This window comes from Hipposideros armiger, unplaced genomic scaffold (assembly GCF_001890085.2).
Source record: "Hipposideros armiger isolate ML-2016 unplaced genomic scaffold, ASM189008v1 scaffold_344, whole genome shotgun sequence".
NCBI lineage: Eukaryota > Metazoa > Chordata > Mammalia > Chiroptera > Hipposideridae > Hipposideros > Hipposideros armiger.
In genome coordinates, this window is record NW_017731694.1 from 1833793 (window position 1) to 1859353 (window position 25561).

The following is a 25561-nucleotide window of genomic DNA, read 5'->3' on the forward strand; positions in this document are numbered from 1 at the left end:
AAATTCTCAACAAAATATTAACAAATTGGATTCAATAACATGTTTAAAGAATTATACACCAAGACCAAGTGTGATTTATCCTAGGATTGCAAGGATACTTCAACATCCATAAAATCAACACGACATATCACATTAACAAAATAAAGGATAAAAACCATAGTCATCTCAATATATGCAGAAAAAGCATTTGACAAAATTCAACATTCTTTTATGATACTCTCAACAAAATGGGTATAGAAGAAACACACCTCAACATAATAAAAGCTGTATGTGACAAACCCACAGCTAATGTAATACTCAGTAGTGAAAAACTGAAAGCCTTTCCTCCTGAGATCAGGAACAAGACAAGGATGCCCACTTCAGTTCAACAGAGTACTGTAAGTTCTCGCCATAGGCAAGAAAAAGAAATAAAAGAGATTCCAATCAGAAAGGAAGAAGTAAAACTTTCATTATTTGTAGACATGATACTATGCAAAGAAAACCCTAAAGACTCCACCAAAAACTATTATACCTAATAAATGAATTCAGTAAAGTTGCAGGACACAAAAATTGGTGTTTCTATACATCAATAATGGATAATCAAAAGGAGAAATTAAGAGAACAATTCCATTTTCAATTGCATCAAAAAGCATAAAACACCTAGGAAAAATTTAACCAAATGGTGAAAGACTGTACTCTGAAAACGTATTATAAGACACTAAAAAAAGAAATTGAAGAGGATACAAATAAATGGAAAAATACACCATTTTCATGGAGTGAAAATGTCTTTACTACCTAAAGCAATATACAGATTCAATGTAATTCCTATTAAAATAACAATGGCATTATTCTCAGAACTAGAACAACTAATCTTAAAATTTACATGGAACCACAAAAGACCTCAAATAGTCAAACAAACCTTGAGAAAGAACAAAGTGGCAGGTATCATGCTCCCAGATTTAAAATTTTATTACAAAGCTACAATAATCAAAAAAGTATGGTACTGGCATAAAAACAGATATATATATATATAGATCAATGGAATAAATTAGAGAGGCCAAAAATAAATCCTCACTTATGTAGTCAATTAACCTATGACAAAGGAGACAAGGATATACAATGGGATAGACAGTCTCTTCAATAAGTGGTGTTGGTAAAACTAAACAGACACATGCAAAAAATGAAATTGGGCCACTTTTCATGCCATATAGAAAAAAAACTCAAAATAGATTAAAAACTTAACTGTAAGATCTGAAACCATAAAAGTCCTAGAAGAAAGCGGCTATAAGCAGTAAACTCTTTGACATCAGTTTTAGCAATATCTTTTTGGATATGTCTCCTTGGGCAAGGGCAACAAAAGAAAAAAATAAATGGGACTACATCAAACTAAGAAGTTTTTGCACAGCAAAGGGAATCATCAACAAAACAAACCTACTAAATGGAAGAAGATATTCACCAATGACATCAGATAAGGGGTTAGAAGAAAACATAGGGGTAAATCTTCATGACTATGGATTCAGCAATGAATTCTTAGACATGTGACACCACAGCATGAGAAACAAAAATAAGAAAATGAAATGACAACCCACAGAATGGGAGAAAATATTTGCAAGTCATATATCTGATATAGGTCTAGTATCCAGGATATATAAAAACACTTACAACCCCAAAAGGCAAACAATCCAATTTAAAAATGGGCAAAGAACTTGAATAGACATTTCTCCAAAGTTGGTCATTTACTCAAATGACCAACAAGCACATGAATGCTCATGTGCTCATCATCGTTAGTGAAATGCCAAAACAAAACCACAGTGAGATACCACTTCATACTCATAATGATGGCAACAATGTTAATTTTAAAAAAAATAGAACTGTGTTGGTGACAACAATGTAGAGAAATTGGAACCCTCGTACATTGCCAGTGAGACTGTAAAATGGTTCAATCACTGTGGAAAGCAGTTTTGCAAGTCCTCAAAAAGCTAAACATAGGGCTGGCCAAGTGGCTCGGTTGGTTAAGAGTGGCTTAAGAGCAGGAGCTCTGAGCAACAGGGCCGCCGGTTCGATTCCCACATGGGCCAGTGACGCTGCGCCCAAGCTGAGCTGTTGCTGAGCTGTCAACAGGTGGCAGGAGGGCTCAGCTGACGTAACAAGATTGCCAGTTCGATGAACTTGGCACCTTGAGCTGAACTGCCGCCCAGATGGCTCAGTGGATAGAGCATGTGCTCTTAACAAGGCTGCGGGGTTTGACTCCCACATGGGATGGTGGCTATGCCCACCCGCAACTAAGACTGAATTCAGCACCTTGAGCTGAGCTGCCGCCCGGATGGCTCAGTGGATAGAGTGTGTGCTCTTAACAACAAGGCTACTGGTTCGACTCCCGCATGGGATGGTGGCTACGCCCATACGCAACTAAGATTGAACACAGCACCTTGAGCTTAGAGGCCACAAGCTGTCGACAGTCACCAGGTGGCAAATGGCGCCCTCCACAAGAAAGATTAAAGAACAACAACTTGGCTGGTCCCCTTCCCCAATTCTCTCCAACACTGTTCCCCTCCCCCAATTCCCCAATAAAATCTTAAAAAAAAAAATGCTAAACATAGGATTACCATATGATCCAGCAATTATACTCCTGGTATATATCCAGAAGAAATGAAAATCAGGCATGCAAACAAATCCTTGTACATGAATCACAGCAACAACATTCACATGAGCCAAAGAGTGGAAAAAAATCAAATGTCTACCAACAGACAAGTGGATAAAGTGCGGTGTATACGATACAACAAAAATGACAACAGTAAAAAGGAAAGAAGTACTGATACATACAACAATATAGCTTGCAACACATGGAAGAACCTCAAAAACAGTATGCTAAGTGAAAGAAGCAGATACAAAAGGTCACGTGTTGTTTGACTCCATGTATATAAGGTTTGCAGGATAAATGAGATATCCAGGAAATCCATATGAAACAGAAAGCAGACAGGTGGTTGCCAGAGGCTGTAGGGAATGGGGAGTATTGCTTAATGGGTACAGGGTGTTATTTTGGAGTGATAAAAATATTTTGGAATTAGATTAAAGAGGAATATACGAGTAAAAATAAATATAAAAATGCCTGCACATGTTACTTCCTGCATAAAATTCCTTAACAGATTAAATGACTTTCAGAATAAAGTTCAAAACTAACTTGTGACATAGCACAGAAAGTTCCCCCCACATTGGCTCTGCCCATGACTGCAGCTTTACCTCTTGCCATTCCTTCTCAGTCTTTCTTCTCTAACCATACGAACGCTTTCTTCTCCTAGACTCTCATCATGTGCCTTCTCTGTGCCACCACAATACAACAAAACTAATTTAAATTGTTCATCACTCCCGTTAACTTTTAAGCCCCTTGAAATTAGGGACTATACCTTTCAATCTGATATATTCCAGCACCTAGTACAATAATCAAAGACTGTTGTAAAATTAAAGTATGAGAGTATGAATAACTATTAAGATCCATTATTAGGGTATAAAGTACTATGGTTTATTTCTCCTAATAATGACAAAAGGGGAAACTACATATTAGGCTATACTTTGCTTTATTTTTCTAAAAGTACAATGCAGTCTTATTAGTAAATAACATCAAACACATAACATTAATTTTGTAGGCATTTTTTTAAACATCTAGTTCATTAAGAGTATAAATTTAATCTGATTATTATTCAATGGAAGCTCATGATCAGCTTTATTTTATCTATATTAGTAAAGTGAAACATTACTGCAATAGATGTTTTGTAAAGTCTTAAAAGCAGACTTTTTAAACTGGAAAATTCCAACTACCTCTTTCTACAAATGAGGAAGTGAAGTGAGAGCTCAAGTTAATTATGCAAAGTCACCCAGCTAATTAGTGGGCATGTTGGGTAATACCCAGATTTCCTCAATGTTGATGCTTTCAGCTACAATATAACCTTATTTCCATTTCAACCTCATACGCAAGCCAGGCAATGCAATTCATAGCAGCCTTTTCTTTTTCCCTACCTTCAATCTAGTGAGTAGGTGGGTCCTTAATACTTGCTACATTAAACTGATGTCTTTTAGATCTGGCCTCCACCTTAACACAACCTCCTTCTCCCCATCATAAACTTTTAATGAGTACCTATATTTGCTGAGTATTAAATACATCAAAGTCATTCCATTAGGAAGAAAGGGAAATGGGGAGACACACATGAGTAAGAATGGTATAGTCCCTTCCTTCAAAGTGCTCTACGAAGTTTGGTACAATCTGGTAAAGTACTCTTATTATTAGTATCTGTTTAATGTTGTGATTTTATAAATACATAGTACAAGAAAAATCTGATCACTTTCCATTATTAAAAATATTTTATTTCTCCCACTAGAAGATAAGCTCTATGAAGTCAAGGATACATCTCTCTGATGTACTCTGAGTGCCTAGAACAGTTCCTGACACAAAGGGTACTTAATAAATATTTGTTGAGTGAATGAATGCTATAGAAAAACCCATAAGTAGTAGGATCCGAGTAATTATTTCCAACAATGGTGTAACAATATATAAACCTTTCCTTGTCCTATTGCTTGTGGCCTAATATTCAATTTTTTTATTTGATTGGCCAGTTACTCTAGCCATTGCATTACAAAGAACTAAAAATAATTCAGAGATGGATAAATTATATGATTTAACATCATGCCCCACCCAAATGCACCAAACCCTAGAAAATCTGCCAAGAGAGGAAACCTACAGGCCCTTCTACTACTTAGATCTGAGTTGTTCTTCAAGTGTAAAGGGTCTCCAGATGTTTTTCTTTCTTTAGTACAACAGATCAGAATTGGTATGACCATCGTCATTTTACAGAATGAGGAAACTGAAGCCAGAGAATGGGTGGCACCGGAATTCATTCACAGAATCTCTGCTCTCCCCATCATACCATTTCCTCTTATCCTTTTAGATTCTTCTCCCAGTCTTAACTATAAGTAGAATACAATCACTCAAGGTTCCCTCTTCGTTGCTGCCCCATAACAAGCACAAAGCCTCTCTGATTTTTAAAGATTTTGCTATTAATCAATTGAGGGTAACAAAGGGGATGACAAAAATAACAAATCTGGAGATGTTACAACAATTCAAAATTCAACTGTGTGTATAAATGCCTGCCACTATATAAAAATCACATCACCTTTTTAAGTTCTTAGTGAACCTCCAATTTATTGGTCTTCTTTTGAAATTATAAATGGGAGCCTTACTAGGTTTCCAAAATTTTTCATTCCCACTACATACGTTTCCTCCTGATCTCCCAGGATACAAACTATGTCACAGGGGAAAATGGTAGGTACATTGCTGTCAAATGAGAAATTTGCATTTCTGAGGACCTTCAGGAATCATATCACTCCTGTGAAACTCTGACCTACAGGAGGTAACTGCTTTAGACCATTTCCTCAAAATGTGACCAATCTGTCTCTTCCCTTTTTATGGAATACACAAAACTCCCAGTTCCCATTTCACATTTCCAAACATCTGAACAACTCCTCAGCTCCAAAACTAAAATTCCTATCATAAATTCTCCTCCTAAATCCCCTTCCACCAAACCCTGTTCTTCATTATAATATCCTTGTTTTTAACAGCATCATTATCCTCCCCAAAAATATGTCTGAAGCCCATTGCCAATGTCAATGTCAACATTTCTCAGATCTATACCCTTCACTACAATCCTGCCATTATCCTTCTTGCCTGAACTACTGTAATTAAATTCCATGATATTCCTACCTCCGGGCTTCCACTCCTTCACTGGACTTCTGTTTCAGTCCATATCCATAAAGAGGGGTTCTTTTCAACTAAGAATCATGTACAAAATCCTTATCTGGCATTTTAGGATCTCCATAATCTGTATCCATGTATCCTTACCAGCCTGTTCCTTAAACATACAACCTTGGCAAATGTTCTCTGCTTTCCTACCTCTCTACCTGGGTTCTTATGTGGAACTACCTTTATTCTCCCATCCTCCTCTAACTGCTAACAATATTTCGAATGGCCACATCCTCAATGAAAAGAAAACAGCTGAGGCATATATTTATTTATTGAACACATAATCTGTCTAGTACTTTATAAATTATCCTAATCCCTACAAAAACAGAATGGATTAATATTATATTTCTGAGGAATGAGTTGAGGAAACTGAGGGCCAAAGGAACATACGCATGATCATTCAAACTCGCAAGTCAAGAATTCAAAATAACTCCATAGGATTCTGCATTTTTTAATAAAACATGACACAAGACAGAAGGCTTCATAAGTCAGAATGCCTAGGTGTAAATTCCAGTTACTCCCTTAACAACCTGTGTGAACTCAGCAAGTTACTATTTGTGATGCCTTCGTCCCCCAGCTATTAAAAGAGGATAATGGTACTATCTACCACATTGATAATGTGAGAATTATGTGAGATAACAGAAGGTGCTTAGAATTGTATTTGGCCCATAGTAAACAATCAATGTTAGCTATTATTACTGTCGTTGCTATTTATATGCTATGATATGTAAACTCTGATAATACCAATTATGTTCTCATTGTTCCCTAATCAACTTTTGTGTAATGTAAAAGCTTAATACTGTACTTTATATATGCTCAATAAATATTTGCAGAATATATGAATTTTTAAACAATGATTAAGCACCATGCTTTATTAAAAGAAATTCACTTGCCTATTAATTCTGTTTCCTCTTTTGAGAAAACACTGCTTACCAACTTTCTTCCCTTTTCTGTCATGTAAAACTACCATATGCAATGCCATATGGTAGTAACATGTCGGATGGTGCAAAACACTATTTTGATTCAAACTCATTTTGCCTCCTACTAAACATTATTAATTCCCAGATTTTAAAACATCCAAAATCATACTTTTTTATTAAAACACCAACTATTTTTAGGTCAGACCAACATAAAGTATACCACGATATTTGACCAACCCATTTCATTTAGTCTATCCCTATGGCAAGAACTATAAAACATGTCTTCCTATCCAATTTAACGCAAAGACATACATCTATCATACCCTTAGTCCTGCCCTTACTTTGCTAAAATTTGTGCCTAAAAAACTTCTGATAAATCTATATCATTTTGGAATGCAGAAAAATACCAAAGGAAGGGTGCTGGATGCTAGTAACTAACAGTTTAGGCCCCTCCACAACCCTTGAGGGAAATGAGTTTTAAACAAAGATAGATGAGAATTTACTCCAAACCCTTCAGGTATTAAACCTCACAAACCAAGATTCTGTCCATATAATTTATTATAACACATGGAGACATCAAGCTGGCTGGCTTCAAATAAAGGCAGAGGTAAAATAATATATTAACAAAACAGTTGTCATTCCTGAAACAGAAATAAGTGGGTTTCTATATATTCATTGTTTTTAAAAATTGAAGCTTAACTATGTAAAAAACATATTTAATTTCTATTAATTCCCACAATTCTTCCCTTATTTACAGATATCACAGAATTAGTAAGTGGCAGAGCTGAAGGCTGCACCCAGCCTGACCCCCAAATTTGGGATCCAGTGTTTTGCCATAATCCACAATAAAAGGTATACATTTACATCTTCCTCTTCACACTCACTTTTTTTATATAAAACTGAAACAAAAGCCTAATAACATAAATATTTACTCTTACTCCATAGGATGTACTCTGATATTTTTTCTTTCTAATGTTAATGTCAATTCACTAAATTGATTCCAAAATCCATTAATACATTCCCATGGCCCTGCACTACAGCACTGCACTACACTTACCTCCTGTTTCAAGTTCTCTTTATTGCTAGCACAGTCCAGTTTTGTTATTCTAAAGTGGAGTTGATCTCCTTGATCCATTAAAAATTGTCCTGAAATAGATTAAAACCTTCAAAGGCCTTCCTTAAATGTCGAATCGATCCGTTTCTCTCCTAGAACTCTTTGGCAGCACACCATCTTATTTATATTGTTATCAAAAACTGCAGATGTTCTCCTTGGAGAACAACAGATCATTGTTGAAAGAAATGCATTCGTTTTCACTGTTACCTCAGCGTCACTAACAGTCGGGCAGGTTTGGAGCAACAACTGAGGACCTGAGAGGCTGCCTACGGGGCTGAAACCAAGAATGAAAGGATAGTTTCGGAAATTTACTGTTGCCAAACCAGGACAAAATAGAGAAATTTACCAAAAGCTGGCAGAGAACACTCTCTAAAGTTGCTTGACTGCCTCTGGAATCGCTGGCCTTCAGGGTCTGCCCACTCCCTCCCTGGTAGAGTTCATCAGTGCGGGTCAACTCAAGAAGCGTTTGATCCAACTGCTGACCCTAGCAGAGTCACGTCCCACCTTCAATCTGAGCTCCCAGTGGGGCGGGGGAGAGGGCAGAGGAGGGGGTGGAAAGGCTAGAAAGAAAGGAGGTGACAGCCCTCTTTTTTTCAAAGATTGAAGAGTCCCCGCAACTAAAGTCAAGCAATTTCGCCCCGGGACTTTGCGGCAAGTACTTGACCAAGAGAAGACCGTTCAAACATCTTCCTAGGTTCCTGCCACCTCAGCAGGGGAATGTGAGAAGCCAAACGGATAAACCAACAACTTTAGATACGTACAAAGTCACGGGATGGGGACATGGGGGGACTCGACCTTCCCAGAGCAGAGCTTTTTATTTTCTTTTTTACCTTTTGAGAAAAGCCTAATTTCCTCCGCGCCCAGCCTGGGGAGGAGTAGCAAGAAGACCTTAAGCGGCGGGGCCGCCTCGGAGCTCCAGGGCCGGCGAGGGGGTGTGTTCTCCTGGCCAGGCCCCGCGGAGACAATCCGCCGCCCGGCCGCTGAGAGTCGGAGAGGTTCTTACCTGGAAGCCTGACCCGCAACATAAACCGGATCGCCGGCTGCGTCGCTGCGGGAGAAGTCCCTATCGTGAATCCATGACTGAAGATCCGCACCAACCCCCACAACCCGGAGTCAGAGCCCCGACAACACCGAAATGAAGCGGAAGTCCCGCCCCACGCGCCTCATTGGTCCGCACCCGAAGGCAGAAAAAAGCCATTGGGCTACAGAGCTGCTTGCTAAGGTTCCTTCCCACTGTCACGCCGGGTGTCTCTGCCTGCTGCCGCTGGGCTCGGAGAAATGCCCAGCTTGCAGAGTCGCGTACTTGGCCGCGTGACCGGTCTTCTCTGGAGGGAAGGGCAGGGTGGGGCAGACTTCTGGAGCGCAGCCGAAGGATCTGCTTTTGGCAGGGGAGAAACAGGTTGACCGAGGGTATTGGCTGTGAGCGCCATGTGCCCCCAGGAGTGGAGGCCGTGGGGTCTGGAGACCAGACCGATCTGCCAGGACCGTCCGGCCTGGTCGGCTCTGGCTGTTGGGCCATAGCAGACCGAGACCCAGCTGGCCGGATGCCCCTGGGCGGGCCTGACTTTGGTACCAGCGCGTATCTCCCTGCACCACACTCACCCGACCTGCTGAAGAGGCGAGGACGAGGCCTTACTGCCTTTTCAGGGTATCCTGGCTGAGATCTGGATGGATGGGACCGAGGTCAACGACTTAGAGTCAGGGTCGTGTTGTTAGAGGTACGAGCAGCCAGAGGGCTGAACCCTAGTCTTCCCACTCCTGACTGGGAGCCGTGCTGATGTCAGCACTGTGGGCCTGACACTGGCCATCAGGAGACTCAGCAAAAGCTAAACCTTGTATTAAGCCCTAGGACAGCCTTTTAAAACTTTGCCTACCTTTGAGGAACCAAAAAATCTATTCCCCCTACTGCCCTTCTGATAAGCCTTCCCTGGCCCGCCCGGGTGTTCCAATCTTAAACCAAGCTACTTTGAAATTTAAATTGCTGGGATTGGACCATCCACTGCTAGCCACTTTAAGAGGCAGTGGACTTGAATGCAAAGAAAGCAGAGTCCTGAATTAGAATGCTAGGAGACCTACCATATTTCCCCATGTATAAGACGCACCCTTTTTCGAAAAATTTGGGGTCTAAAAACTGGGTGCGTCTTATACAGTTGTAGGTTGTTGTCAAGTCATTTAAGAAGTGTGGCATTTCAAATGCCATAGATGGAACTGAGGACGAGGCAATATATGAAGAAAGTGATTCGTCATCAGACACAGATGAGGACAAGCTAATGGTTGGGAGTTTTGACAGTGATGAGGAGTTGGATGAATTTTATGATGAATAAAACTTGAGTTCAATAACTTTATGTAATGCATTGTTTTGCAAATTTCAGTCTCCAAAATTAAGGTGCATCTTATACATGGGAGCATCTTATACATGGGGAAATACGGTAGGCTCTGGTCCAGCTTCTGCTTTAAAATAAGACACCTTTAAAAGGCCTTTACAGGCTTCACATCCTTCAACTTCAGCTTTTAAACAAAGGAGGAGCGAGAGAGGACTATAACATAGAACTCCTGTAAAATATCATTGGATGTAACTGGTAACCTTGATTGCTCTGGGGAAACCTGAGCGGCTGGAACACAGGAATGGGAGGAAGACTCTCCCTATTGTGTATCCTTTGTGCCTTTGAATTTTGAACTTTGTGAATGTTACCTACTCAAATAAAATTTAAATACAAAAATATTAAAAATCAAATTACAATAAAATAACAAATAAAGGCTATCAAAAGTATTTTCTTCTATCCTATGACTATATATTTTTAAATTTCACCAGTTGTTTAGACATTGAACACTTATTACGTAGTAGTGTCCTTAAGATAGTCATAAATAAAAGAATTGGGAATATTAACTATGAAGGCTAGCGTAATTAGTGTAAACATAGTTACAATATCTATAAGCAATTTCTTCATCAAATTCTCAAATTGGTTTTATATTTAGAGGTTTCCATGACATCGAAAAAAGTAAAAAATAATAATAATGCTCACATATTACAGGTTAAAAAAGAACAAAGAGCTTTGTTTATTCCATAAATAAAAGCACCTTGAGAACAGAACAATTTTAATCCAACTATTCTCATCTCCAGATCACAATTGGTATAATAGGCAGACTAATTGTACTATACCCAGCAGAAACAGTTATTCTCCCCACTGTGTTGAATGAAGGCAAATGGAAAGAAAATAAACTGGAAAAGCATACTAAGTTTTTTAAAGTAGGTTAGACAGTAAGGTTGGTAGATAATTATGATTTTCAAGAACAGAGGGGTTAACATGGCACATGCTACTAATAGCCACTAATTATCTCTTTATAAAAACAAATAAAAGAAAATGAGCATTTAGGACTTTGTATTTGACAGGTTTGTTTTTTTTAAACCCTCCTGAAAGTACAAACAGATAGCATATTACATTGTAGAATCTCCTACCTCCAAAATATTTTAAGACAGCAACAACTAAAAAAACAAGATACCCAATTACGTAATTGTTTAAAATGGCCTAGAAGTAGTTGTCCCTAAAATATGAAAATAATGCAGGCAATCTCTTTAAGCACTGAGCTCAACCAAAGACATTAACCATTGGTGTCTAGGCATTATTATATTTAGAATTTTTTTAAAGGTAATTTTAGAATCAGATAAAAAGACTATTTTTATTTTGAAAAGAAGAAAATAAAATTATTTCTGTGATAAAGAAAGGAAAAGAATCTGTAAAGAATCTACAGGAACCCATATATGTGTGGATGATGAAGGGATTCTATGAAAGGTTAACTTCCTAGAATGATCTGATCATAAATTCCTAACTGGATTGGTCATGATGAGTAGTCAACCCCCCCACACACACCCCAAGCACATAACTTCTTTGGTGAAAGGTTTTTAAGCCAGCCTTGTCCATTATTTTTGTGCATGTAGGGTAACACACCTTTGAAATTCCAGAAATAATACCCCTTGAAGGGCACATTATCTTGTTAAGTATTCTAAAATCCCATGCCCCCCACTTTCATGTAATCTTACTTACTTCTCTCCTTAATTTCAAACGTGTAAAAGAAACTGCCAAAGTGTTATTCTCGAAAGTGTTTGAGATCTTGGTTCCCAGCAATTGTCTTTGGTTTAGCTCAAATAAACTCATAAAAATTCTCTGCAGGTTTTGACATTTCTTACATCAACACATCTATGGAGTAGGTACATTTGAAAAAGTTACCAAACAGAATTTTTTTTTTAAGATTTTTATTAGGGAATTGGGGGATGGGAACAGCGCTGGGGGATTGGGGGAAGGGGAACAGACAAGTTGCTGTCCTTTTGTTCTTCAATCTAATTGTGGAGGATGTTGCTTCACTGGCCCAAGTTGGCAGCATTATTGTGCTCTTCCCGGGTGAGGCAGATCTGTATCCAGCTTCTGGACTGCCACTCACAGCGGCTGCTGGCCTCTCATGCTGGCTGCTGGCTACACACGGAAGCCCATGGCAACCCACTGCAGCAGGGGCTGCAGCCTATGCCATGGCCGGTGACTCCCGGCAGCCCAGCTCCAGGTTGAGCTGTTGTTCAGCATCTTAGCTGTAGAGGGCAGTGTCACTGGCTCTCTTATGTGGGATCTGAACCGGGCCCCTCTGGCATCCCAAGCCAGCTCTTAACCAACACGCCACTCGGCCGGCCCACCAAAAATAATTTTTAAAAACTGTTTTAGGGAATTTTTCGCCAAAGATTAGAAAAGACTTTTGGGGCAGCCAAGTGGCGCATTGGTTAAGAGTTGGCTTGGAACGCCAGGTCTGAGCAGCAGGGCCCCGGTTCAGATCCCACATGGGCCAGTGATGCTGCGCTCTCTACAGCTAAGATGGTGAACAACAGCTCGACCTGGAGCTGGGCTGCTGTGAGTCACCGACGATGGTATAGGCTGCAGCCCCTGCTGCAGTGGGCTGCCCTGAGTTACCGTGAGTGCCTGACAGCCAGTGTGAGCGGCAGTCCAACGGCCGGCGAGTGACTGCCTTACCTGGGAAAAGTGCAATGATAATACCAACGTGGGCCAGTGAAGCGACGTCCTCCACAACTAGACTGAAGAACAAAAGGACAGCAACTTGTCTGTTCCCCTTCCCAATTCCCCAACGCTGTTCCTACCCCAATTCCCCAATAAAATCTTAAAAAAATAAAATAAAAACACTTTCATTGCTTTACCAAGTTCTAAGCTAATGAATAAGTTTATTTTGTAAGATAGCAAGTGAAAGATTCAAAACACGAAAAGTCAGGTATTAGTCAAAAGAGTTTTTTAAAAACATTTATTTATTCTCAAGGAATTGAGAAAGTTCAGAACAGGTAACTGACATACAATCTCAATCTTTCCTTTCTTATTTGGGGGCATTGGGAGGAAGTCTATTGTCTAACAAAAGTATTAGCAAATACACATGCAAAAATGCATAACTCAAGACCATGGATCTATACCGTCACTTTAGCAAACAAATTGGCATTATCTGGGAAGGCTGAAAAAAAACATTTTCTGACACAGCGATTTCAAACCAGGGAATATAACCTAAAGAAACACAAAATAAATTCATATCAAGGTACATTGTAGTGAAATTTAAAGAAGATCAAAGAAAAACAGAAGTACTTATGTAAGCAGAAAGAAAAATAAAATACTGTACTATAAAGGAATGGAGACTAACTTCTCAATAACAACAAGAGAGACTAGAAGTCAATGAAAACATCTTTATATGCTAAAATAAAATAATTATAATTAGATAATAAAAATTTTACAAACCTTTTCATAGAATCAAAAGGGAAAGCTATTCAACTAATTCCATGAAGGTAGTATAATCTTGACACCAAAACTGAACAGATAGTACAAGTAAGAAAAATTATAGGCCAATCTCATTTTGAATGAATATGCAAAAATCCCAAATAAAACACTGATAAACTAAAACTGGCAAAGCCTTAAAAAATGATCAGTGTTTATTCCTTAAATGTAAGATAATATTATAAAGTGTATTAATATGATTCACCAAATTAATGCATTAAAAGTGAAAAGTTATTAGATTATCTTAATTCAGAGGGTGCCAAAAGAAAAAATTGTATTAAAATGATGCTAATGGTAACAACTTTGAGCACCTCTTATAATTGCAGAAGTCAATCATGACTTGTATTCATCTTTTGTTATCAGTATATATTGAGTATTATAATTTTAATACAGTTTTTTCCTCTCTTAAAATGTCCATACTTTTTTGGCACCCTCTGTATATGCAAAAAAAGCATTTGAGGATTTAGGGAGGGACATATATTGTACAAGGTTTTCAGAGAAACCTCTCTGAAAAGCTGACATAAGCTGAGACTTAAAGAATGAGGGTTCCTAGGTTGTGAACCACAGGAGCCAACTCTGGCAAATTTAGGTTTAAAAAAAAGGTAATTTATTTGAGGGATTTGGGAATGCTCACAGTATTAAAAGGATGCTTAAAGCATAATCTTTGAAAGACCAATAACCAGTAGCTCTAATTGTCCCACAGAATCAACAGGCTCACCCTGGCAGTACCACTCCAGTCATTTTTATCCCTCTGCTCACAGTTCAAATTCTAGGGATAGAGACTTCCACTGGCTTACCTTGTGACACATGTTCATCTCTTGATAAGAGTGCCTTAAATAACTGTCCCATCAGATCATATACTATTGGGTGTTGAAATTGGAATGTTATTAAAAGAAGATAGAACAAATGCTGAGTAAAGTCACCCAGAAAGAATTGAACCACATGGACTTCCGGTCACAATGGTGGAGTAGGTTAACTCTGAGATCACCTCCTCCCACTAGCTTACCTTGTGACCATGTTCATCTCTTGATCAGGGTGCCTTAAATAACTGTCCCATCAGATCATGCACCATTAGGTGTTGAAATTGGGATGATGTTATCAAAAGAAGATAGAAAAAATGCCAAGTAAGAACACCTAGAAAAATGGAACAGCATGGATTTCTGGTGAAGGTGATGAAGTAGGTTAACCCTGAGATTGACTCCTCCCATGATCACATCAAAATTACAGTTAACCACTGAGAACCCCCTGAAGATTAGCTATAACAGAATTCCTATAACTAAGGATATAAAGAAGAAGCCATGTTGATACTGGTAGGACCGACACAGATGTGGACTGGGCATGTACCACACCCTCAGTGTGGCAATTAAGAAATTGGAGGGATATTTCAGCTGTGGCAGTCCCCTGAAGAGTGAGGGGACCCAGCTCCACACTGGGGTCCCCAGCCTGGAGCATCAGAGCCAGGAATAGGAGTCCCCATAACATCTAGCTGTGAAAACTAGCAGGGATTGTGTCCCACAGAAACAGAAAGCTGCTAGAGACCAAGGCACTGATCTTAAAGGGCTTCCCCACAAACTCACTTGCTCTAAGCTCCAGTGCAGGGGCAGCAGCTCAAAGAGCACCAGAGACATATGGGGAGGAATTAAACTGACTAACTTCGGGGCAAGGGCTAGAGGGGCTAGGGTCAGCACAGCTATCTCCAGCAGTCACCATTGTTCTTTAATTGAGCTCCTTTCCCCCAATCCTGCTGGTGCCAAATCTGTGCTCTCCATTAAACTGGGTAAAGTATTTTGCCCCATCCTGGCAATTCCCCGAGACATTGCCCCATGCAACAGTCCCGCCCAGCCTGAGCCTCTTCCAGTGGTTCTTCCACAGGAGCAGCCTACCTTGCCATGTACTGCATACTCACTCAAAGGACCGCAAACCCAAAACAAGTGGTGGCTGTCCTAGGTTTGTGCTACACACGCTCTCTTGAAAGATCACAAACCCTACATAAGCAGTGGCAGGCCTTGATGTGCTCTGTAGCTCCTGCCAAGTGGCCCCAAGCCCAGCACAAGCAGCAACTCATCTCAAGTTACATTGTAATTCCCATCAGATAGCAACAAACGTGACAGCGGTGGCCAGTTTTGGCATATAACATAGTTCCCATTAAGGAGCCATAAGCCTGACTGGCAGAGGCTATGCCAGGTGCATAAGATACAACCAACCACAGATCACGTTATAGCTCCTACCAAACAGCCCCATGCCCTGCACAAGCAGCAGCTGAACTTGGCTTAAATCAGAGCCCCTTTCAAGAGGCTCCAGACCCAACACACCCAGTGGCCAGTTTGAAACTGAACAGAGCCCCACCAACCCAGCTCCACAACCAACACAATGGAAGGGTGAACTCAGCTGGCACCAGAATCCTGCTAGAGCTACTTCCTTTCTATGGGGTGAGCCCCTACACATCAGCTCATATGCTGTAATCATGGCCAGCGGTCATAGCCAGTCAGCCTGAGGGTCAACCCCAACCACTGATGTGCCAGCAGCAATCAAGGCCCAACTATAACCCACACAAGGGACACCCCCTGAGCACCAGCTCAGGCAACCAGGGAGACTATGCCACAGTCCCACAGGAGACCTTCTATATAAGGCCACTATGTCAAGATGTAGCAGATCTACCTAATACATAGAAACAAACACAGGGAGCCAGCCCAAATGAGGAGACAAAGAAACATGTCCCAAATGAAAGAACAAGACAAAATCCCAGAAAAAGAACTAAACAAAGTGGAGACAAGCAATCTACCAGATGCAGAGTTCAAAACACTGGTTATAAAGATGCTCAAGAACCTTGGCAGTAAAATATAAGAACTCAGTGAGAACCTCAACAAAAAGATAGAAAACATGATAAAGAATAGAAAACAAATAAGAACCAACTGAAGAAAACAATAACTAAAGAATACATTAGAGGCAATCAACAGTAGATTTGATGAAGCAGAGGGTCCAATCAGCAATCTGGCAGAGAAGGTAGAAGAAAACATACAATCAGAACAGCAAAAAGAAAAAAATGTTTTAAAAATTGGAGACAGTTTAAGGGAAATTTGGGACAACATCAAGCAAACCAACATTCATATCATAGGGTCCCCAGAAGGAAAAGAGAGAGAGAAGGGATTAAAAACCTATTTGAAGAAATAATGACTGAAAACTTCCTTAACCTGGTGAAGGAAACAGATATACAGGTCCAGAAAGTACAGAGAGTCCCAAACAAGCTGAATTCAATGAGGCCCACACCAAGACATATCATAATTAAAATGCCAAAACTTAAAGGGAAAGACAGAATCTTAAAAATAGCAAGAGAAAAGCAGTTAGTCACATACAAGGGAGCTCTCATAAGACTGTCAGCTGATTTTTCAACAGACACTTTGTAGGCCAGAAGGAAATGGCAAGAAATATTCAAAGTGATGAAAGACAAAGATCTAAAACCAAGATTACTCTACTCAGCAAGGCTATCATAATTTAGAATCAAAGGAGAAAGAGTTTCCCAGACAAGAAAAAGCAAAAGGAATATATTACCACCAAACCAGTAGTACAAGAAATCTTAAAGGAACTTCTTTAAAAAGAAAAGATAAAAAGCAGGAATAAGAAAATATAGAGAAAAAAAAGATCTCATTGACAAAGGCAATTAGTAAAAGCAGTGGATCAATCAATTATGGATCTAGTATAAAGCTCAGGACACAAAAGTAGAAAGATCTTGTGTAATTACAACAATTAATTAAGGGATATACACACACACACACACACACACACACACACAAAGCAAATAATAATGACAAAAACAAAAATATGGAGGGGGTGAGTAAAAATTGCAGTGATTTTCTTTTATTTTTTAAATTGAATTTATTGGGGTGACACTGGTTAATAATATTATATAAGTTTCAAATGTATAATTCTATAAAACATCATTTATATATTGCATTGTGTGCTCACCACCCAAAGTCTAGTCTCCCTTTGCACCATATATTTAACCCTCTTACACTTTTCATTCTCCCCTCCCCCCCCACCACCACTGGTAACGTTGAACATTCATATTGATGTCGGGATCTATGAGTTTGTTTGCTTGTTTATTTGTTTTGTTTGTTTATTTGTTTTGTTCAATTGTTGCTTCCTGTTTTATATCCCACACAAGTAGAACCATATGGTTCTTGTTCTTTTCTGTCTCACTTAGCATAATACTCTCAAAATCCATCCATGTTGTCACAAATGGCAGTATTTTCTCCTTTGTTATGGTTGAATGTTATTCCATTGTGTGTGTGTGTGTGTGTGTGTGTGTGTGTGTATATATATATATATCTATATCATATCTTCTTTATCCAATCATCCACCAAAGGCCACTTAGGTTCTTTCTATATCTTGGCTACTGTGAATAATGCTGCAATGAATATGGGATACATATATCTTTACAAATAAATGTTTCAAAATTTGGGGTTAGATACCCAGAAGAGGGATTACTGGGTCATATGGTAGCTCTAAAATTGATTTTGGAACATGTTCTAACCAAAGCAACCATCATCTTAAAATAGACTACTATAAACATAGTTTGGTATATATGAACTACATGGTAACCACAAAACAAAAATCTATAAGAGATATACAATAAACAAAGACAACGGAATCTGAACATAACACTATAGACAGTCATCAACATACAAGAGAAGAGAGGAACAGAATAAAAAAATAACAGAGAAGAACTACAAATACAATCAGTAAATGGCAATAACTACATCTCTATCAATAATCACATAAATGTAAATGTACTAAATGTTCCAATCAAAACAGAGGGAGGCTAGTGAGCGGCCATCCAGAAGCCAGCAACTTATCTGCCTCGCCCAGGAAGAGTGCAATGATGGTGCCAACTTGGGCCAGTGAAGCAACGTCCTCCACAACTAGACTGAAGAACAAAACGACAGCAATTTGTCTGTTCCCCTTCCCCCAATTCCCCAGCGCTGTTCCCATCCCCCCAATTCCCCAATAAAAAAAAACTTAAAAAAAAAAAAACAGAGGGAGGCTGAGTGAAAAAGAAAACAAGAACCACACATAAGTTGCCTAAAAGAGACTTACCTCAGATCAAAAGACACACACAGACTGAAAGTAAAAAGATAAAAAAAGATATTTAATGGAAATGGAAATGAAAAAAAAGTGGGGGGTATCAATACTTATGTCAGACAAAGTAGACTTTAAAACAAAACACTGTAACAAAAAAAATAAAAAAAGGGCATTTTATAATGATAAAGAGATGAGTCAACAAGAGGAATAAAGAAGTGAGTCAACAAGAGGACATAACTCTTGTAAACATCTATGTACCCAACATAGGAATAGCAAAATATATAATGCAAATATTGACAGTCACAAAGGGAGAAATTGACAGTAACAATATAATAGAGGATTTTAAAACCCAATTGACTTCAATGGATAGATCATTCAGACAGAAAATCAACATGGAAAAAGGGGCCTTAAATTACACATCAGGTCAGATGGACTTAATAGGTATTTTTGGAGCATTTCACTCCAAATTAACAAAATTTACATTGTTTTCTAGGGCACACAGAACATTTTCCAAGATATACCACATGCTGAGCCACAAAACAAGTCTCAATAAATTTAAGAAGATTGAAATCATAGCAAGCGTCTTCTCTGACCACAGTGCTATAAAACCTGAAAACCAATTACAAGAAGGAAACCAGAAAACACACAAACACATGGAGGCTGAATAACATGTTATTAAATAGTGAGTGGGTCAAAAATTAGATCAAGGAGGAAATCAAAAGATACCTTGAGACAAACAAAATTGAAAACACAATGACCCAAAATCTATGGGATGTAGTGAAAGCAGTCCTAAGACGGAAATTCATAGCAATGCAGGCCTACCTAAAGAAACAAAAAAAATCTCAAATCCACAGTCTATCTTTGCACTTAAGGGAACTGGAAAAAGAACAGCAAAATAAGCCCAAAGGGAGTACAAGGAAAGAAATAATAAAGATCAGAGCAGAAATAAATGAAAGAGACACCAAAAAGAAATGCAAAAGATCAATGAAACCAAGAGCTGCTTTTTAGAAAAGATAACCAAAATCGACAAATGTTTAGCCAGACTCTCCTAGAAAAAGAGAGAGTGGGCCCAAATTAATAAAATCAGAAATGAAACAGGAAAAGTGACAACAGACACCACCACAGAAATACAAAAACATTTTAGGAAAATACTACGAGGAACTATATGCCAAAAAATTAGACGATCTGGAAGAAATGGATAAATTTACAGAAACATACAATCTTCCAAGACTGAATTAAGAAAAAACAGAAAATTTGAACAGGCTGATTACTACCAATGAAATTAAATCAGCAATCAACAAGCTCCCACAAACAAAAGTCCTGGACCAGATGGGTTCACAGGTGAATTTTACCAAATATTGAAACAAAAATTAACACCTATTTTCCTCAAACTTTTCAAAAAAATCCAGAAGGAGGGAAGGCTCCCAAGCTCATTTTATGGGACCGTTATTACTCTGATCCCAAAACCAGATAAAGATATTACAAAAAAATATAATTATAGACCGATATCCCTAATGAACATAGATGCAAAAACCCTCAACAAAATATTAGCAAACCGAGTTCAGCAATACATTAAAAAGATCTTACACCATGATCAAGTAGGGTTTATTCCTGGTATGCAAGGTTGGCTCAATATCTGCAAATCAATTAACATGATACACCACATTAACAAAATGAAAGATAAAAATCAAATGGTCATATCAATAGATGCAGAAAGAGCATTTGACAAAATCCAACATCTATTTACGATAAAAACTCTTGGCAAAGTGGGAATAGAGAGTTCATATCTCAACATAATAAAGGCCATCTGTGATAAACCCACAGCTAACATCATACTCCATGGGGAAAAGCTGAAAGTATTCCCCTTAAGATCTGGAATAAGATAAGAATACCCACTTTCACCACTTTTATTCAACATAGTACTGGAAGTTCTAGCCACAGCAATCAGGCAAGAAAAAGAAATAAAAGGCATTCAAATTGGAAAGGAGGAAGTAAAATTGTCATTATATGCAGATGACATGATACTATATATAGAAAACCCCAAAGGTTCCACCAAAAAACTATTAGAACTGATAAATGAATTTAGTAAAGTAGCAGGATACAAAATTAATATTCAGAAATCAGTTGCATTTGTATACACCAATAATAAACTACCAGAAAAAGAAATCAAGAAAATAATTCCGTTTACAATTGCCTCAAAAACAATAAAATACTTAGGAATAAATTTAACCAAAGATATAAAAGACTTGTACTCAGAAAATTATAAGATACTGAAGAGATAAAGCAAAGAAGATACAAATAAATGGAAGCACATGCCATGCTCATGGAGAGTTAGAATTAATGCAGTTAAAATGTTAATACTACCAAAGGCAATATATATAGATTCAGTGCGATTCCTATCAAACTACCAACAACATTTTTCACAGAAATAGAACATATAATCTTAAAATTTATATGAAACCATAAAAGACCCCAAATAGCCACGGCAATCTTGAAAAATAAGAACGAAGTGGGAGGTATCACACTACCAGACATCAAATCATACTACAATGCTATAGTAATCAAACCAGCATGGCATAAAAACAGGCACATAGATTAATGGAACAGAATAGAGAGCTCAGAAATAAATCCATTCCTATATGGTCATTAAATCCATGACAATGGAAACAAGAATTTACATTGGGGTAAAGGCAGTCCATTCAATAAATCATGCTGGGAAAACTGGACTGATACATGCAAAAACATGAATCTGGACCACCTCTTTACACTATATAGAACAAATTCAAAATGGATTAAAAACTTAAATGTAAGACCTGAAACCATAAAACTCCTAGAAGAAAACATAAGACGTAATTTGCAGACATTACCCTGAGTAACATTTTTAGTGATATATTCCCTTGGGGAAGGGAAGTAAAAAAATAATAAACACATGGGATTACATCAAATGTAAAAGCTTTTGTGGGCCAGCTGAGTGGCTCAGCTGGTTAAGAGCTCGCTCAAGAGTTTGAGCTCTGAGCAACATCAGTTCGAGTCCTGCCTGAGCTGAGCAGCCACTGAGCTACCAACAGGTGGCAGGATGGCTCAGCTACAAAAAAAAACCAAACAAACAAAAAAAACAACTTAAAAGCTTTTTCACAGCAAAGAAAACCATCGATAAAACAAAAAGGCATCCTACTGAATGGGAGACGATATTTGTCAATGATGCATCTGATAAGGGGATAACATCCAAAATTTATAAAACACTCATTCAACTCAACACCAAAAAAACAACCCAATTAAAAAGTAGACAGTGGACATTAAGAGATATTTCTCTAAAGAGGACATACAGATGGCCAACAGACATATGAAAAAATGCTCAACCTCACTAATCATTAGAGAAATGCAAATAAAAGTCACAAGGAGATAATGCCTCACTCCAGTCAGAATGACTATCATCAATAAATCAACAATCAACAAGTGCTGATGAGGTTGTGGAGAAAAGGGAACATTTGTGCACTGTTGGTGGGACTGCAGATTGGTGCAGCCATTATGGAAATCAGTATGGAGGTATCTCAGAAAACTGGAAATGGAACTACCTTATGACCCAGCAATTCCACTCTTAGGTATCTAACCAGGGAAACTCAAGACTCTAATTTGAAATAATATATGCATCCCCTTGTTTATTGTAGCGCTATTTACAATAGCCAAGACTTGGAAATAACTGAAATGCCCATCAGTAGACGACGGGATTAAGAAACTATGGTACGTTTATACAATGGAGTATTACTTGGCCGTAAAGAAAAAGGAAATCTTACCACTTGCAAAGATATGGATGAACCTAGAGAACATTATGCTAAGTGAAATAAGTCAGTCAGAGAAAGACAAATACCATATGATCTCACTTATATGTGGAATCTAAAGAACAGAATAAATTAGCAAACTAAACAGAAATAGTCTCAGAGATATAGAGGAACAACTGATGGTTGCTAGTTGGGAGGAGGATGGGGATGAGCGGAAAGGTGACGGGATTAGAAACACAAATTGGTATCTACAATATTGCCATGGGGATATGAAAGACAGTTTGGGGAATATAATCGATAATGTTGTAAAGATTTTGTAGGATGTCAGATGGGCACTTGTCTCATTAGGGAGACCACTTCATGGATGGGGTAGATGCCTGACCACTGTGCTGTACTCCTCAAGCTAAAGCTGAATAATATTGAATGTCAACTATAATATTATATACATAAAGTCATGGGATATAGGGAATAGAGTCAGTGGGATTGTAACAGCTATATATGATGACAGAGGGGTAGTAGATTGGGAGAGGGAGGCTATCACTTTGTGAGGGGTGAAATGTCTAACTATTACATTGTTTTGTACACCTGGAACTAAAAAAAAAAATTAAAAATCATACAAAAGTAAAAAAAAAACAAAAACAAGAAAACCAATACACGAAACCCTATCTTTCTTTCCTTTCCTTCCCATTATACTGAAAGTTTTCCCTTGGATGCGTTTCTCCACTTCCCAAGCTGAGACTGGTCCTTGCTTTCCAACTCACAACCCTTTTCACACCTTGGGCAATACTTGGCTTCATTATCTACCTTCCCAGGGGACCAAGACTGTTCTTACCTCATCATAGCCAGGTGAACCTAGTGGAGCTCATAGACGTCTGCAGGAACCTGTAAGCAATGGGAAGGATTTCTCCGGGGAGGCTCCACCCTGTGTGCTTAGTCCACTGTATCAAGGAGCCCACCAACCTTCAGGGGTGGGGCCACAGCCATAGGCGGGGCCTGAGAGCCTAAGAGGTTTGGCTTCTTAAGGACTGCACCAGATGACCAGGAGTCTGACCTCAGGCTTCTTAGTCATCCTTCCATCGCTTCTGGAAGATTAGAGTTGAGACCTAACTCAAAGACAAGTTCTGAGGAAGGTTCTCGACTCCCAGGTAACCTAACCTCCCCACTGTCCTGCCTGAAGGATCCTTCCCTCCAAACGCCATTTCCATCCCCAACTGCCTGGCCTCGTGCTCTCTCAGCCCCCGGTCCCTACGCCAGTCCATGCTGCCTCAGCAGTTGCTCAGACGTGGCTGTGGTGCTGCGTCTGATGGCCACTGGCCCCTTCACAGTGGGCACCTCACGGGAACTCCACCAAGGTGATCATAGTAATAAGTACAGTAACAATATTGACAACTGTGAAGGCTTTACTTTGCACTGGCTGCCTGGCCTTGCACAAATAAACTAAGTCTCAGATCTCATCTAATGTGTAAGGAGATACTAATGTGGACTAATAAGGTTTGTCCTGAGAACTGAAAGGAACAAGTACAAAACATGAAATAGAGTTAAGAGCCAATGTTAATGAAGGGGCTGGGGGCTTTGATGCAGTTAGCTCATGCGCCTTGCTAGCCCCCAGAGAGCCCAGTGCCCTGGATGCGCCTGCACAGGTCAGAGGGACAGTGACATGTCAAGGTGTCCTCCAGTCCACGCACTAAATTAAGAAATCATCTCTGATTCTCTGCAGGACCAGTGACCCAAAGAAGGATGTTCCCAGTCCTTTGGTTGTTGTTTCAGAGGAGCCTACAAGAGCTTATCTCCCCTGGGACCCAGGAGTGAATCTAGTAGGAATGGTTCCTGGGAACCCCAGGTAAAGGCCTATGAAGGCATTAGTGTCAGTGGACAGAGAGGGTAGAGGCAGAACCCTTGTCATGCTCTGCAAGATCCAGCACAGCAGCACATGAGCCTCTCCAACTGACCGGCTTTTTACAGGTAAGAAAATCCTCAAGTAACTGCCCTCGATTGCAGGTACTGCTAGGTTTGTGCAATTACTGAGCAACTACTGTGTGACATGGTTCCATGTTAATAAGGAACTGTCACCATGTTTATCTTAGTAAGAGGTGGAAGAGAATCCTTTTTGTGACTGTTTCTCCTATTAGAAAAATATTGTTTAGTGAATCTGAAAGATAGAGAAGTAGAAGGAAGAAACTTCAAGACAATTACTGTTAACTTTTTGATGCATCTCTTCCCAGATTTTGCTATGCCTGTATTTACATTGCTTAGATAAAACGTACTTTAAAAGAAAAACACACACTATCATAAATATTTTTATGTCATTATAAACTCTCATAAACAGCATATTTAATGAAGACATCCTATATAGAAGTGGTAGAATATTACATTCTACTTTTGTTGACATTTGGGTATTTCCCAGTTTTTTGAATTTTCAATATTTTGCTTACCATGTTTGTTCATAATTATCATTGCTCATAAACCGTTCTTTGCTAAACAGCATAAAGCTTTTCCTAGATGTCTGCTTACCTCTGGATTTTTGTCTTGGACTGAATGCTTTTCTCTTTCTCCAATACTCCTTTCCTTAAACGAGTCAGCCCCTCATGTGGTTAGCTATATGAGGTCTAGTCTTGATTTTCAAGCCAGTGAAACAAAATATTTGCTAAACATCCTCAACATACAATCTCCCAAACTTAACGCATTGTCTTCTCTTCCCTCAGCCTTCTCTTCCTCTTCTCTCCCCACTACCATTAGCAGCACCTGGACACAGAGCCATTCTGTCCTCCTCCCTCCTCATTTTCCGCATAGCTCGTCGTCTTCTCCACGACGAGGTGGACAAATATGCTGGGCAGAGAAATCTTAAAGTTCTCACAGTCCACTGTATCCCCCCAAATAGATTGTAAGATCTTTTAGATCAGGAGATGTAGTTTTGAAATTTTTAATTCTATTAAATAATACATGTTCACATTATCTGAGTCAAAATTAAAACATTCCCATTAAGATTAAATATCCCAGACATATAGATGACTAACAGACATATGAAAAGATAATCAGGGAAATGCAAATCAAAACCATAATGAGATATCACCTCACACCTATTAAAATGG

General features: G+C 38.9%; 1 protein-coding gene across 1 annotated transcript in view; it reads right to left on the reverse strand.

Moving 5' to 3' along the window:
• Positions 1 to 9432, reverse strand: part of RNF13 (ring finger protein 13) — a 156571-nt gene extending 147139 nt beyond the window's left edge. The window contains exon 1 of the mRNA XM_019661331.1: positions 8808 to 9432. The gene's annotated coding sequence lies outside the window, so the exon portion shown is untranslated. The remainder of the gene's footprint in view (positions 1 to 8807) is intronic.
• Between the last annotated feature and the right edge of the window lie 16129 nt (positions 9433 to 25561).